Source organism: Asterias amurensis, chromosome 9 (assembly GCF_032118995.1).
Source record: "Asterias amurensis chromosome 9, ASM3211899v1".
Classification (NCBI taxonomy): domain Eukaryota; kingdom Metazoa; phylum Echinodermata; class Asteroidea; order Forcipulatida; family Asteriidae; genus Asterias; species Asterias amurensis.
Genome location: NC_092656.1, coordinates 10,015,717 through 10,026,132, shown reverse-complemented (window position 1 = coordinate 10,026,132; position 10,416 = coordinate 10,015,717).

Here is a 10,416-nt window from a genome sequence, read left to right as displayed (position 1 = left end):
CGAAATGAGCCAGGTTACAGTACCAACGGCAGAAAAAAACTAGTTCCAAACTTAAAGGCAGTGGACACTATTGGTAATTACTAAAAATAATTATTAGCAAAAAACATTACTTGGTAACGAGTAATGGGGAGAGGTTGATAGTATAAAACATTGTGAGAAACGGCTCCCTCTGAAGTAACGTAGTTTTCGAGAAAGAAGTAATTTTCCATGAATTTGATTTTGAGACCTCAGGTTTAGAATTTGAGGTCTCGAAATCAAGCATCTGAACGCACACAACACTGTCTGACAAGAGGTTTATTCTTTCATAGTTGTCTCGCAACTCGGACGACCATTGAGCTCAAGTTGTTTACAGGTTTGTTATTTTAAGCATATGTTGAGATACACCAAGTGAAAAGACTGGTCTTTGACAATTACCAATAGTGTCCACTGTCTAATGTTCACATGTTAATTAAAGGGATTAATCACGACAGACCATATCTGAAAATTCAAATAAGTTGACTTCATCTTCATCTTCTTCATTTTTCTGGACAGACTTTTTGTATTAGTTTTGGTTTTTACCCATACAGCGATGTGTGTCTAGCATTTTATACTCAGTACTTTCTCGAGTCATGTGAACAAAAAATTCACATGCATATTACTCGGCCGGGATTCGAGCAGTGTCTTACCAATTATACTACCGAGACCTATTGTAGTTGCACATATTTTAACAGACCACATGAAAAGAAAGCATGTTGAAGTCATGACTATAATGCGGTTGCAACGGTTGGATACACAACACCATTAAAATGTATGGCCTTTGCTCGAAGATCTCGTATCATACATCACTTAAAGGAACACGTTGCCTTGGATCGGACGAGTTGGTCTATTAAAAGCGTTTGAAACCGTTTGTTATGAAATGCATATGGTTAGAAAGATGTTTTAAAAGTAGAATATAATGATCCACACAAGTATCACTCGAAACTGCACGGTTTTCCTGTTACGTCGCGAACCATCACGGTCGGCCATTTATGGGAGTCAAAAAATTTTGACTCCCATAAATGGCCGACCGTGTTAGTCGACAGGGTAAAAAGAAAACCACGCAATTTTGAGGCATATTTGTGTAGATCATTGTATTCTACTTTTACAATATCTTTCTAACCATATACATTTTACAACAAACGGTTACAGAACGATTTTCAAAGACCAACTCGACCGATCCAAGACAACGTGTTCCTTTAAGTTACGTTTCTTAACAACAATGTTCTTCATGATCACATTGTTTCTTAAGTAGCACATAAGGTCACTGGAAATTTGAGGGCGAAGTGTCCCTTTCATTCATCTAGAGTTCCCCACAATAATGTTTCAAAGAATTGCACGAACGTATTATTTGGTATTCAGATCACTTAAGAAATTTCGTGTAGGCTAAATAGAAACTTCTTATTTCCATTATGCAAAAGTTCTTCTTTAGTTTCCACTTTGGGAAAAAAAAAAAAAAAAAATCAATTAATTTTTAATGTGCGGGTCTTTCATATTTTTAGCGCTGAAGGGAGACACATGGAAACATAATTATTATGCAATGCCATTTCTGTCTGAAATTTCATATTTGATGTGTAATAAATAATATAATAATTTCGCGTTTGTAGTTTATCGCCCATAGTGAGCGTTTTATTCATTTTTGTTTTGGCATCGATGCAATGCAAAATTTGTTATCGGTTTGTCACTATTCTCTCGTGACCAAGACGGCCGATCGATCTCGAACTACTATACAGGTTTAGTCAGTCTATGTAAATGGTGAATTACATAAAGTGCTTACACTGTCAGCAACTTGTTTTGTAAGCAAAACCAATTCTGTAATGTTTCTTAAAGGCAGTGGATAGTCCTAGCAGTGGACACTATTGGTAATTACTCAAAATAATTATTAGCATACAACCTCACTTGGTAACGAGTAATGGGGAGAGGTTGATGGTATAAAACATTGTGAGAAACGGCTCCCTCTGAAGTGACGTAGTTTTCGAGAAAGAAGTAATTTTCCACGAATTTGATTTCGAGACCTCAAGTTTAGAATTTGAGGTCTCGAAATCAAGCATCTAAAACCGCACAACTTCGTGTGACTAGGTTTTTTTTTCTTCTCATTCATATCTCGCAACTTCGACGACCAATTGAGCTCAAATTTTCACAGGTTTTCTATTTTATGCATATGTTTAGATACACTAATATAAGTGAGAAGACTGGTCTTTGACAATTACCAATAGTGTCCACTGTCTTTAAGAAATACTACCATGTGATTTGTTCTTTAATTTAAAAATATGACATGCTACACGATTACATATTTAGCATTTTCAAGTTTTCCGTTAAAACAGTACTAACGATTATCACCTTTATTTGCGTCGTTGAAGTCTTTGCAAAATAGAAAAGCAATCGTTTTAGGCCGGGGTACATCTTGTTCACTTCGAAACATTGAACTTGCTCCTGCATGACAAGTGTTTTCCTACTGAAGATTCAGAGTGAATGAGTCATAATACCTATAAAGGGTCATAAACTATGTCAATTTGGTATGTCAAGGTGACTGGGGAAAGAACGTGTCTGGAGATAGAAGATTGACCACTACCTGCAAGTAGATTACAATTGAAGCTGCGAGCACAAGGTCTGAAGCAAGATCAAGGTCTCCTTGTTAATCCACATTTCTTAAGTTTAATAACAATTGCGTTCCTCTATATTAAACTTTTGTGCCACCATTTCATGACAATTTCATGTCTTCGTAGATATGCTCATCGAATGATGTCTCCATTTAAAATAGGTTGGGAAGATCTCATAATGAGTTTAAAAACACCTTCAAACCGACCGCTTGTTTTAATCTTTAGAAATCAGACATGCATGGATCGGCTTAAGAGAGAATTAACAACTTGTACCAGCCCCCAACCCCGACCTCTCCCAACCATACATGACTGTTTACTTGAACAAACACATTTTTGTAAATTGTAAACCTACAATAACGAGATTAAAGAGACAGCTAAAACGTTTGTTCTAAGATCTGTTAACGATTGGATAGTGACATGGTCTTTTTGTCGATTTTCTCGAATCAGTGCATGATTCGTCACACACGCTTTCTGTATGTCGATGTTTTTATCACAAACGGGGGAAAAAAATTTGTTTAAAAATTAGTTAGTATACACTTGCGAAGAATATTTAAGAATATAACATATATTGGTTCTATGACCAGGGCACTAGCGAAAGCGATGGTAAGGTTATTTTAAACATCATAATCTAATTATGAGGTCTCGAAATAAAATTCCTTGAAAGCGACTTCTTTCTCGAAAACTACGTCACTTCAGAGGGAACCCCTTCTCACAATGTGTTGCACTACCAACCGCTCCCCATTACTCGTAGCCATGTAAGGTTTTACGCTGATTATTATTTTGAGTAATTACCAATAGTGTCCATACTGCCTTTAATGGGTTTTTCTTCGGGCGTAGTAGTTTCCGAGAGATTCCCTATCTAATCTTGATGTGTAAGTCGAATGTGTTTCACAAACGAACCGTGTCATCTCAAGAAAGTGACGGTATGTATAGATGATTAGAAACGTATTGCTGCTATTACTGCATTTTGTTTGTTCCGATTGTGTTTCTTTTTTATTTTCTTCTTTAATTTTTCCATATTTCCTCTTCTTCCTTTTAAGACACTGGACACTAGTCGTAATTGTTAAAGACCAGTCTTCTCATTTTGGTGTATCTCGACATATGCATATAAAAACAAACCGGTTAACATTTTAGGCTCGATTGGTCGTCGATGTTGCGAGATAACTTTGAAAGAAAAACACCGATGACATACGAACTTGAGTGCTTTGAGATGCGTGATTTCAAGACCTCAAAATCTAATTCTAACGTCTCGAAATCAAATTCGTGGAAAATTACTTTTTTTCTCAAAAACTATACGTCACCTCAAAGGGAGCCGTTTCTCACAATGCTTTATGCTCTCAACATCTCCCCATAACTCGTAACCAAATAAAGTTGTATGCCTATAATTGTTTTGAGTAGTTACCTATAGTGTCCACTGCCTGTATTATTATTATTTATTTTTTTTCCTTTTTTTTTCTTCTCCTATTTCCTCTTCTTCCTTTACTGTCACAGGAACACTATTAGTAATTGTCAAAACCTAGTGTTCTCATTCGGTGTATCTCAACATTATGCATAAAGTAACAAACCTGTGAAAATTTGAGTTCAAATGGTCATGGAAGTTGCGAGATATGAAAGAAAAAATACCCTTGTCACACGAATTTGTGTGCTTTCAGATGCTTGAATCCGAGACCTGAACATCAAGGTCTAAGGTCTCGAAACAAAATTCGCGGAAAATTACCTCTTTCTCAAAAGCAACTTTACTTCAGAATCTTTACTTATCTTTACTTATACAATCAACCTCCCCCAATAACTCGTAACCAAGTGATGTTTTATGCCCATAATTGTTTTGAGTAATTACCAAATGTGTCCACTGCCTTTAATGGGGTTCTTCGGGCGTAGTAGTTTCCGAGAGATACCCTTGGGCTGACTGTCTACAGGGAATCCACATTGCAATGGAATTCTTCCTTCTTAGCACCGCCGTCTCTGTTTGCAGCGACATTGTTATAATCCATCACTTTTCTTTATATATTAACCTCGTCTTAAACAATTACCACAACCTTGGTGAGTTAGAATTAAGTTAATCTTGATCAGTTTATGGAAGCTGTTAAAGTAGAAAATGATGCTTAACAATTGTCTGCTAAGCAGAAACTAGCAGGATATCAGCTTTAAAGTGTACACGTGACATGGTTGTTTAGGTGGTATTCTTTTTCATTTCTAGTAGCATTATTTTGTTGTGCCAACAGCTACTTTACTGTGCTTAAAGGCAGTGGACCCGATTGGTAATTACCCCAAAATAATTATTAGCATAAAACCTGACTTGGTAACGAGTAATGGGGAGAGGTTGATGGTATAAAACATTGTGAGAAACGGCTTCCTCTGAAGTAATGTAGTTTTCGAGAAAGAAACAAATTTCCCACCAATTTGATTTCGAGACATCAGAATAAGATTTTGAAGTGAGAATACTGGTATTTGACAATAATACCAGCAGTGTGTTCCATGATTGTTGTCCCGCTTGGGCAACATTCAATGCCTAATAGCTCGCAATGATGAGTTCAATATAATGGTGTATTTACATTTCTCTTGTGTATAATGTACAATAAATATAGTAACGCACTGAACTGGTTAATTTTACAAACTCTTCCCTGTCTTTGAGTTTTAAGCTTCTCCGAGTCTTCCTTCAGATCCATTAGGTGAAATTGACTAAAAGTCCCTGAAGTGGGCTTGTTATTTCCGGATGAACATGTTTGTTCTTAAAAAAGGATGGTTTGATTTAATTCGGCTTAGAAGTCTAAAAATTCACCCTGTTGTCATCACTGGCCTTGTCGTGCTTCGCATAACTACGAGTATTCAGGTTTCTTGAAGGTACAAACTGACATGAGCTGATAGTTAGAACCTTAGGTGGAAACAAACTAAGCACTAAGCATCCTCCGGGAAATTAACTTATTTCACTTTTAGTCAATAATTGTCTGGAGGGGCGTGGGTAAAAAGATTAAAATAAAAGTAGATTGAAAAACGAGAAAAGAAACAAATTAAATGGCACAAGAAATAAAATTAAATAAAATAGAGCATTGTGACTGTGCACCGAATCACCGAAGATGCAAAGTTGATCTATTTTACTTCTTTTGTTGGTCTCATGTCTTTCAGACTCAATCTAATTTTCAAACCAGAGCATTTGCTCATTTTCATCTTGCCGATACAGAGTTATACAAATATGAATAACTATTCTAAGAGTAAACGTCAAGGTTCCAATTTCACGGCTCAGCTTACCGTCGATTCTGCTCTTACGATCACAATTCCCTGCTACGGTGCAAGCGCCGAATTTACTCACATAGCCCTGTCAGCGTAGAATGCCGTTAGTAACATTGAGTACGCACGCGCAGAAGCCAAACTTCCCCGCTAACCCGTGAAAAACGCTTGCCGTAAGCACATAATTCACTGCTTCCGTAGGTGCCGATTCTTTGCTAACGATAAGCAGAGCCATGAAATTGGGCCAAGATCTGTCAAACGTTCTGAGCTACGCAGCGCGATAGTCTATACAGTTATTAACTCAACACCTCTCACTATACTCTGAAGTACTTGGAGTCCGTTTGTGCGCAATAAAGGACACCCAATCTCAATAAAATGTTGGCGGGACTATTGGGAGCGCTCGTGGTATTATTAACCGGGCACGGGATCTGTCTGGACTCCAACGTTACGTACAAGACACCGCTGTACATAGGCGGGTTGGTACCGATGGGTGCTCGTTGGCGTACCTTTCACGGGGTGCAGGTCGGTGCTCAGCTCGCTGTCGACGACATCAATAGCCGGGACGATGTATTGCCGGACTATGAGCTGATAGTGGAGTGGAGAGATTCACGGGTAAGAGTTTTGTCAAGTTGTTTTAAATGCCGATACTGTTTTTAGTTTTCCTTTGTGAAATTGCATCACAGTTACATCATCACTTGTCATAACCACTTAAACTGGCTCAATGCATGCGTGTTAAGAGGATTCGGGAAAAGTACCTTCACTTTTTGTTTTACCTTTGATTTGAATCTCATTATAAAAGCAGATGTTCAAAAAAAATATCCCTCTACAAAATGGGTTGAAATTGGTCGCATTTTGTGTTGTTGATATATCCAGAAGTCGGATATGGTTATTTCCAGGTAGAAAGAACATTCCATAATTTGAATACACATTCTCAGAAACGTTTCTGACCGTAACGTTTCTCGATGCAATTTTAATATTGAGGTATTTTTTCATAAATTCACATTAAAGGCAGTGGACACTATTGGTAATTAATTAAAATACTCAAAATAATTATACAAAACATTGTGAGAAACGGTTCCCACTGAAGTGACGTAGTTTTCAAGAAAGAAGACATATTCCACGAATTTGATTTCGAGACCTCATGTTTAGAATTTGAGGTATCGAAATCAAGCACCTGAAAGCACACAACTTCGTGTGACAAGGGTGTTTTTTTCTTTCATAAAAATGTCGCAACTTCAACAACCAATTAAGCTCCAATTTTCACAGGTTTGTTGTTTTATGCATATGTTGAGATACACCAAGTAAGAAAACTGGTCTTTGTCAATTACTAATAGTGTTTGTCTCTGAAATGATTCTCAAAACGCTTTACACTACATGGAAAGCTGCTCTGCTTCTAACGAAGTAAGTTTGAATTACAAGAACAATCACTCTTAAGTCACCTTTAAATATTATGAGTAATTTTCGTTTCACCGATCAACCCATGTGAATATAAATTGTATCAGTACTACTTTAACCAGGCTCAGTTATGTATACGTGTTTTGAGCTACAATTGAGTCCGAGCTAGTTTGAGGTACATTTAGGTATAAGCTACACTCTTCAAACCAAAGAGTTGAATCCAATACTTGCAAGAGTTCGTTGAGTGACTACACTTTGAAAGTGTTGGATCCAGCGTTTTGTTTGTTAAATCTAGCATTTTATATTGTTGATCCAACGCAAAAAGGGTCAATTCAACAATTTAAGTGTTATTTCAACATTTCTCAAAAACATTCATTGGAATTGTTGGATCAGCTTTTTAAACGTTAAGCTGGCACTTAAATTGTTGAATGACTAATTTTAAATGCTGGATTTAACATATAATGCTGGATCCAACACTTTCACTCACCGAACTCATGTAAGTGTTGGATTCAACACTTTAGTTTTTAGAGTGTACATTAAGATACAATGCCTGAGCTACATTTAGGTCTGGGATATATTAAAGCTTGAGTTAAATTTAGGTCTGGGCTTTAATGAGGTGTACGACTTGCATTACACTGAGGTCCAGTCTTTTGAGTTTACATTACTACACTTTGTTTACATGTATAGCAGCAGTTAATTTTGGGCTACGTAAAGGTACAATGTGTGAGCTACATTTAGGTCTTAGGCTATACGTTGAAGTACAATCTCGGGGCTACATTAAAGCCATTGGACCCTTTCGGTACAGAAAAAAAAAAGTTCACAGATTTACAAATAATTTACAGGGTTTACAAAAGGTAATGGTGAAAGACTTCTCTTGAAATATTAGTCCATGAAATGCTTTACTTTTTGAGAAAACGGTAAAACAATATAAATTCTCGTTAACGAGAATTACGGATTTATTTTAAACACATGTCATGACACGGCGAAACGCGCGGAAACATGGGTGGGTTTTTCCGTTGTTTTCTCCCGACTCCGATGACCGATTGAGCCTAAACTTTCACAGGTTTGTTATTTGATATAGAAGTTGTGGTACACAAAGTGTGGACCTTGGACAACACTGTTTACCGAAAGGGTCCAATGGCTTTAAGGCCTCGGACTACATTGATTGGTGAAATTTCGATTGAAGACCCTTTCCCCGTATTACAACAGGGTGATTTACCGCTGACGTTGGATATACTTTATGAATTGCTCAACAAAAGACCAGCCAAAGTGGCAATATTCGGACCAGCGCTGTCTCCAGTACTAGCAGTCGTAGGCAGGGTCACTGGACGACGAAATATTGTACAGGTAAGATGTCAAAATTTCGGTCATCACTCAGACTACTTTTCTGCAGAAATTTGTTTTAACTTTTAAACATTTTGTAAAGACAGTGACTGAATTTCATGAAACATGGATAATATTTTCTTTCCGCTGACTTTGAGGCAAAGCGGACATAACAATAATTTCAAGGCTAACAAAATAATGGAAAGAAATGTTTCAACATTGTTGCCGATTTTTGATTTTCCAATTCACCGGGTATTTTTTGGGGAAAGGCTAAAATGGAGTGCGATGAGCAGAACACTCTTTTCATTACATTCGAGTACGTCGACACGACGCCATACGATGCACTAGAATGAGTTTTCTATGCAGGATTGTATGAAGTGAACCGTAGCCTGTGTTATAAGAGTTGGACTTTCAATGGTACTGTCCCGGGTTCGAATCCCACTGCTACCAGTATATTTTTCTTTTTACAATAGTCATCATGCAATGCATTATTTAAGTAGTGTTCAAAATCACCTCCTAACACCAACGGGCACTGTGGCGACACGGTGCACTGGATCGTTCGCTTGCGTGCGTTACAGAGCTGGGAGACCCGGTTCGAATCCCGCCCCGTACCATAGGGACATGACTTTTACTGCTAGCACCAGTAAGTGATTGGGGTCCGCCATGTCTCTCCCCAAATTAGGGTAGGATGATTATCCCGGGTCGGAAAGTAAAGGAGGGGCCGGGACTAGCCATCCCCTAAGGGTTCTAATGGGTGATCACCACGCTGATTTCGATCAGACTTTGAGTCCCCTGAATGCCTGGTCTGCACTCTAACTAACTTTCTGCACAAATTTGTTTTAACTTTAAAACATTTTAAAAGATATTGACTATTTAATTGCAATACTTATCTCCTATTTTTATGTTTTCTTTCCGCTTAAGAGAAAGAAATATATTTGCTGAAAACATGCAAGACTTACCCGATACCCCTTTTTTCTAAAAATTTTAGAGCCCATTGTTATTTTATATTATTTTATTTTTAATTTGCAAGGGTTATCCTAGGGGATTTCATCCGATTCTAGCCCAATTTCAACCAAAAATGCACGGCTTATAAACCCCTTGATAATATTTTATTGCATGTTTGGTCCATTTTCCCAAAATTTGAAGAGCTTACCCCTTATCAAATTTTGGTAAAAATGCAAGGCTTAGCCTTTGTGATAAAATTCTATTTTAGCAGATTTCAGCAAAATTGCACAGCTTGTATATACCCTTCATGATTGTATTCAATTTAAGCTAACTTCCGCCAATCACCCATCGGAACTTGAATGGAAAGACTTATCTCCTTGTAATTTTAACCCAATTTCTTCACATTGCAACGCAACCTTTTGTGGATTTCAGCCAATTCCGACAAATTTTTGGAAACAAATGCAAGGCTTACCCCTAGGGATTTTATCTGATTACAGCCCAATTTCATCAATATAGCAAGGCCTGTCCTTGCGAGTTAGCTGATATAGGCCCGATTTCATCAAAAATGCGATTTTATCTGATTTTAGCAAAATTTCATCAAAACTTCAAAGCTTACCCCTTGCGATTTTATCTGGTTTTAGCCAAATTTCATCAAATATGCAAAGCATATCCCTTGCGATTTTATCTGATTTTAGCTCAATTTCATCGAAATCGCATGGTTTACCCCTTGCGATTTTATCTGGTTTTAGCAAGTTAAAATGCAAAGCTTATCCCTTGCGATGTTATCTGATTTAAGCCAAAATTCATCAAAAATGCATGGTTTACCCCTTGCGATTTTATCTGGTTTTAGCAAAAATTTCATCAAAAATGCAAAGCTTATCCCTTGCGATGCTGTTTAAATTTTAGCTCAATT